Consider the following 6,454-nt stretch of genomic DNA (forward strand, 5'->3'; position numbering starts at 1 on the left):
GATATAGTTGCTATGTGACCTTGCAAGCAGGAGTGGCCAGAAATACTTGTGTCTGCCTCTGTAGACACTGGGTGAGCAGTGGCTACTGACTAGCTGTGAATGAAGAACATACAGTGCATACAACATACCTTGAATTTAGTAAGGCTTCATGTCCTGTATCATTTTACTTTGAAAGATGAAGAAGTACAGACTACTAGTTGCACCAAAAACTGGCTGGACCCCTGGGTTTGTTGGTCATAACCAAAACCTTAATGTTCAGCTGGCAGATAACAATGAGCAAAGTACCCCAGAGAACAGCATGGGGCCCACCTTGTTCAATATCTTGATCAATGACCTGGATGATGGCAAGGTACCCACAGACAACACGAGGTTATGTGGAATGAATGAAAATAAAAAGCAGAGCTTCAGTTCACAGGAACCTTGATAAATTTGAGGAGCAAACTAATGTGATGAAGCTCAGCAGTGAGAAATGCAAAAGGCTACACCTGGGGCAGAATAACCCACTGCCTGAGAACTGACTGGCTGAGTAGCAACCCTGGTAAAAAGAACCTGGAGACTACAGGAGAGTCCCAGGGAAAACGTGAGCCAGCTGTGTTCTCCTGTCACAAGTAGAGGAGGCTGAATCCTGGACAACATTACACCACCAGCAGATCTAGGAGAAAATATTATCACCTTCTACCAAACACTGGTGAATCTCCATCTAGAATACTGCTTTGGGCCAATACCAGACCAAAATGAATGTTGAGAAACTAGTGGGTGTTCTTCAAAGGATTATTGGGATTGCCAGAGGGATTCAGCACATGTCCTACAGAGAAAGCTGGGTTTAGGGGAAATCTAGTAGGAGCCTACTGTTACTGGTAGCACAAAGAAGAGGGAGACAAACTCTTCTCAGCATGGACAAATGATACAACAAGGCGAAATAGCCACAAGTTGTGGCTGGAGAGGTTTAGACTGGAAATTAGGAAAATATGTTTCATGGAGGAGATACTGTCATCCTGGAAGAGGATATAATTTGTAGGATGAAAGGAAGCTTGGCTGGATGGTCTCCAGAAATCCCATTCAACCAACATTTCCATGATTCAGCAGCGGTATTGTCTAGCACTTTTTCTTATTGTTACAGCTTCAAATTGTAATGACTCGGAATTTGTTCATTATGTGAATATATCCCTTCTCTCAAGAAAACTTATAGAAAATGTCTAACACCAAAAGAAATGCTCAACATTCATGTGGTAACAAAAGCAAATCTAAAATATCTGCATTGTAAATGTAATTCCTTGAATGATTCAAACACACAGCCTTTTAATGTAAAAAAAAAAAAAAAAATAATTAAGGAAAACGAAAAAGGAAAAGTATCAGCCACAGAGAACTTTTTCATTACAAAATGACAAATCATTATTTGGATATATACTTAACAAAAACTTTCACTTATATAGCTAACCTAAGATGCTGTAAATATGTAATAGCATTGTTACTAATGCATAATTTTTTAAAATTTTACTGAATGTATTTGAGAATATAATAATTTTAGTAATACAGTTATTATAAAGAAAAGGAAATATGCTGTTTATTAGTAAGATTTCAAGATAAACAACTGCACACTTTAGGAGTGTGTACTGACAACTACTTAATAATCATTATTGCTTGCTTAATATATTCTAATTAAGTACCTGAACCATTTCTTAAAATCATTAATGTGCTAATACGAATTTAAATCAGAATTTATTACTTATTTAAACTTGAGCTAAGGACTGAGCAATTATATTAATCATTTGCTTACTAAACCTCAATGAGTGCTCAATAGTGCATATGCAGAGTGTGATATTAAACAAAAATAATTGCTTTCTTAAATAGTTTAATATTTACCACATTTATATAGATATATATGTACTGGAAATCTGAAAACTTAGTCACAGGATATTTCATAGTTCCTTCTTAGTTTCAGAGTGCCCTCAAAGAAGGAAAATGAGACAACATTCAAAACGGCTGCCAAGCTCGTTTCCCTATGAGATCTGTGAATATTTTCTCAGATCTTAAAACATGCCTTTTAGCTAATGAATCGAATTGAATATGAGTTGCCAACATTAGATAGAGTGGGCAATATTTCAGCAAGATTCAGGAAACTATCTTATAAAACTTAATAGATACGCATCTTGATTGATACCTGAAAAAAAAATCTAAAACACCTCACAAAAACTACATGTATTCCATTTGCGTGAGGAGAGATCTAAAGATGCATGGATTTGTCCACCAGTCCCCACAGAAATCCCTGGATATAATAGTTGCACACATTGTGTAACTAACACATACTGACAGACTCCCACTTTCTACTAAACTTGTGTTTCTATGGGGGATTGGACCAGATGATCTTTTGAGGTCCCTTCCAATCCCTAACATTCTGTGATTCCATGATTTTGAAGTACCAACAAAGAAGAAAGTGTAAGCATTTAGAGAAGGACACTGCTCATGATATCTCTACTGGACACAATTTACACAGTTTCCATCCCACTTAAGATCTTAACCTTAAACGTACAACTCATCCTGCACGCAGGGATGGTAAGTAGAGCTGGTTTGATGGAAGAGCAGATTCCCTGAGGGCATTTCTGCCTCCCTGCCTTGTCACTGAGCCCAGGGCTGAAGACAAAGACCCCAGCACCCTCACTCATTCCTTTCCCCTCCCCATGGGAGCCAGGGTGAACATAGGCTGAGCAGTATTATTTTGGCTCCATTTTCAATTTCTTGTCTATTTTGACCCAACAAAATTCTTGTGCTTTTCCCTAGTACAGCTTTAACAAATCACATTGGGATTGTCTCACTTAAAACTACCTAACTGCTAACAGAGCAATCTAGTTACCCTCTTTTGCATTTCTACCAACTTTAGTTTGGTATAATGAAAAACTGTAAAGTTTTTTTTTTTCTTAATATAGCACAGCACACTTACTGTAGAGAATCTGTTGGTATGCACTTTACCCAGAAGGTTTTTAGATGCTCTAAGAATCTATTTCCCTTGAAAAAATACATGCCAGTTCAAGTAGAAGATTGCAGGAGTGGGGGTCCTGGCCCCAGAGGATCTTTCCTGCAATCACTTCAACTCTAAAAAGAAGGTAACATTTCCAGCTCACTTTTAAAACAGCTTAAGTCCTTTTACTGTGAAAGATGTTGCAACTACAACCTTAAGGCACCCAGTAGTCCCCATGGTTTAACAACACCATGGAGAAAGAAACGCCTTGGGCCAAAGCCCCTTTATTGGCTGTAAGTATTTGCCCAGGTTAAACCAATGAACACTTAAGGGAAAATAGGACAGCTCTTTCTGAAGCCATGAGCCTTGTACGCAAAATCAAAGGCATTTAAATCACTGTTTTTGAAAATTACCACCATTCAGCCTAAGTTATGAGACCTGGCTATACACTTTTTTCTTTCAAAAGTATCATGAAAACACATGGGTGAAGTTACAACTGAAAGCAAACTGTCTAACTGGAATGAGAGAATTGTACATGGCTTAAAATGTCTTTTAATTTCTTACTATACCACATTGAGACTTACAGTATTTCTTCATTATTTAAAACTGAAAATTGAGTCTTTGCATTTACACAGTTCACAGTGATAAACACTTTCATATAATCTTTAAGACAGAAACCCTGCCAGTCAAAAACACCTAAGTAGATGATCATATTATCAAATGCTTATGAGCAATGGAACTATATGAACACCTAATTTTGGATTCAGTCACTGATTCAGAAAAGAGATACAAAAGTTTCAATTGGTGAAAATGGAATATTTTGACACAAAACCCAATATTTTTTCTAGGTCTTGTTTCTAATAGATTTAATTTTCATTTTTGTATTTGAATTTCAAAGATCAAATATTATTCTGAAATTAAAAGCATAAATATTCATTTATGAAATAAAAAAATCAATAAGAAATCTTTTCCTTGTTTTGTGTTTTTTGCCATAACTTAATTAAAATGTTTTGATTTATTCAAAATAATTTTAGCATATAAATTATTGTATATTTATTTATATTTGTCCAATAATAAATAAATGTCATTTAAAACACAAAAGTCTTAATTCTTTACTGTAAATTCAGCACTTTTAAAACTTACTTCTTTGAAGTGACAGAAATAAGTATTTATCTGGAGGACCTCTGCAAATATTTACATGAATATTTTAAAGAATTTATATATACCCACTTTTTTATACTTTCAGTTTTAGTTTTGGAGGAGGACCAAGGGGTGGGGAGGGCCGCAGTGCTGAGAGGAGAAAATAAAAAGTTCCCTAAGAATATAGTACCCTTAATCTCTCAGTTGGGCAAAATCTTTGTAGAAATACTCAGATGTGTTCAACTGCTATGCCCTCAGATCAATCTTATTTTTGTAAAGTCTTTTCAAAGAATAAGCAAAGCTTCAATATTACTTTAGAACTTAAAATAGATTCAGAGATAAAAAACCCTGCAGTATCAAGGCACAAAAAGCAACAAAAGAACAATCAATTCTTGAATTCTTGAAGCCTGGCATTTACAACAAAACACAGACAATGCTTTATTCAAAAGCAGAAAGATAACAGTGATGGATAAAAAGATGTTTTAGCATGCAGAAAATCCAGGCTGATTTTGTCTGTGATCCTATTTAGAAAGAAAGACTGAACTCCAGCAGGATGCAAATCATGTTAGACCATAGACACATTTATTGGAATTGCATAACAGCTGATATTTTTCTAATTATTTTATCAGATTTATACTGGGTTAATTATAAAATTTACAGTGTCCCTGCAATCATGCATTTTTAAATACTGTAGTTAGCATAATAGTTGGTCTGTACTGGTTATTTAAAATATTGTACTATCAGTAAAACTTTTTGCTTTTATCTAGGTCATATTCCAGAATACTTCATTTTTTCTTACTAGCTTTGTTCTACTCTTATCTATTATTTACATAACTTTCCATTTCATGTGAATTAAATGACTATTTCTTTAGAAACCAAACACAAGAAAGAAAACTGTACTATTAATGAAAAGTTTCCTAAATACTCAGAATTTGGAATTATCACTCATTCTATTAATGTTATGTGTCTTTTATAAAGCCTGTCACTCATTTAAGGTGAAGCCCTAAAAAACCGTAAGGAGAATATGAGAAAGATACTTGATTCCTCTACTAGTTATAGAGAATGACTTATACTATTTCATAGGTTTTTTCTGTCTTTTCCTTGTATATCGTAGTTACACAGCAAGTTGCAGCACAAGTCTATTTTGTCAGAGGAAATGAAGTTCTAATCCACAAAGTCACCTCTCAAGTTTCCAGAATTGAGGGGTTTATTTGAATTTGCAGACCTTATAAAAGGCGTTTCAACACAGTGAATACAATGGAAAGAAACATAAGTCTCCAAATCTGGCCAAAGTATCAAAGAGCAATAGCTCTTGTAAAATCTTGTAGTAAGCAAAAGAGGAGTTCATCAGCAATCTGGGAGTTCAAAGGAGATGATGTAATGGAAGATAAGACAATTAGGTTTGAAGATAATCATACACAAGTTTTTACCTTTTGCCGAGAGAAAAATTCCATCAGAGTTCCAGACCCGAGCGGACGGAGGAAGGAATGCGGTCGACCCAATATGAGTGATAAGCATACCTCTCCTTTATTGAGACACTAAGCTGGTTTATATAAGACTTACAATAATTATGCATACTCGTCACCTATTAATTGGATAGTATACAGTAATTATGCCTACTCGTCTTCTATTAATTGGATAGTATACAATAATTATGCCTACTCGTCTTCTATTGATTGGATAGTATACATAATGAGCTCAACCTTCTTGTGGTTTCTCTGGAATGCAACCTCCTCACCCTGCTAGAGATAATTCCCCAGCTTGTTTATCTAAACGCTCAGCTGAACCAGAGAGCAACCGCTCAGTACTTTTCCACTATGCTACACCAAACTCATGCTAACTGAGGCCTACTCATGCTAACTTAGAACAGAATTCTCCTGATACAATGGATCAATAGAGCCATGCCCCTTCTCTATTAGCCATGTCCCAACAACCTTTAATTAATTAGTATGTTCTCCTACTTAACTACTTCTACTTCCTTCAGAAAATACTGACATTCAATGAAGTAAATCGTGGGATAGTTGTGCTAACTTGGGTTGCTGGTGAAAAAGAAGTCAGTGTTTACCTCTAAGAAATGCTGAAGATAGTAGGAAGGCTTTATAAATTGTCTGAGTATTTAGATTCAAAGTCCAGTATAAAGTAGATAATGCTTGAACCTGTAAATAGCTGCTTTTCATGCTGTTTACAGATTGGAAACATTGTAGGATCCTACGATTCTATTTTTTTCTAAATCCCCAGAAATTTTTTAACAACCAGTGTAGACTCACATGGGATTTCTGTAGCAGTTTACCAGTATGATGTAAGAATCATGCATTTTGTTTCTTCAGATTTGACAATGAAAACATAAAAATTACACAT

The 6,454-nt window shown here is 35.2% G+C and overlaps 1 long non-coding RNA gene across 1 annotated transcript in view; it reads right to left on the reverse strand.

The window, feature by feature from the left end:
- Positions 1-6,032, reverse strand: part of LOC110365473 (uncharacterized) — a 58,922-nt gene extending 52,890 nt beyond the window's left edge. The window contains exon 1 of the long non-coding RNA XR_010473177.1: positions 5,527-6,032. This is a non-coding gene — a long non-coding RNA (uncharacterized LOC110365473). The remainder of the gene's footprint in view (positions 1-5,526) is intronic.
- Positions 6,033-6,454: the final 422 nt, after the last annotated feature.

Source organism: Columba livia, chromosome 1 (assembly GCF_036013475.1).
Source record: "Columba livia isolate bColLiv1 breed racing homer chromosome 1, bColLiv1.pat.W.v2, whole genome shotgun sequence".
In the NCBI taxonomy this organism is placed as follows: Eukaryota; Metazoa; Chordata; class Aves; order Columbiformes; family Columbidae; genus Columba; species Columba livia.